Genomic DNA, 810 nt, shown 5'->3' on the forward strand with positions numbered 1-810 from the left:
TTGATTGTAAAGATATATCATGCCATCAAGTCTCATTGAAGTAATGCAACGTATATTTATACAATTTATTTATTTTTTCCAAATATGGGTATTCCATATTCATATGAAACTTTCCAAATTTTTATACATACATAGAACCTTCCAATATATATACACATATTGAAAAATTCCATGGAATTTTCGTGGAATATATATATATATATATATATATATATATATATATATATATTACGCTATATTTCCTTCATTATTGTAATATATATATAGAAGTTATCAATTACTTTCTGAATTTATATTATTCCATATTCTTCCCAGGATAAAATATGTTCGCATAATCTCATAAATATCAGTTACGTGATACGATTGAAATTCTTCTTGTTTATGGCGACGATCGTGTTTGTGTAAATGTCTGTGAAAATCGGCACAACGAGGATCGGTGTTCGTTTGTGTTCTTCTTCTTTCTTAATTTTCTTTACTTATATCACTACTATATTGCTACGTAAAACACTACAGCTTACACGTTGCAAACGCACATAACGCGAGTAAACGTATTTATAATGACAAAACTAGCGTAATATATCATTAATAGAGTAGCTAAGGACAGACGGAGAGAGATAGAGAGAGACAGAAAATGATGCATATGTGTAGAAGGAAGAAACGAGTGGAAAAACAGACGTGAAAAATTTGCTGTTAAAATCAGGCGAAACTAAAACGACCGATGATGCATCGAGGGGAAACTTAATAAATACTGTTATGCAAGCAAGAGTTACGAGATTTATTTCTGCAATATCATATATATATATATATATA

Source organism: Dinoponera quadriceps, unplaced genomic scaffold, assembly GCF_001313825.1.
Source record: "Dinoponera quadriceps isolate SergipeBrazil2010 unplaced genomic scaffold, ASM131382v1 scaffold2600, whole genome shotgun sequence".
In the NCBI taxonomy this organism is placed as follows: domain Eukaryota; kingdom Metazoa; phylum Arthropoda; class Insecta; order Hymenoptera; family Formicidae; genus Dinoponera; species Dinoponera quadriceps.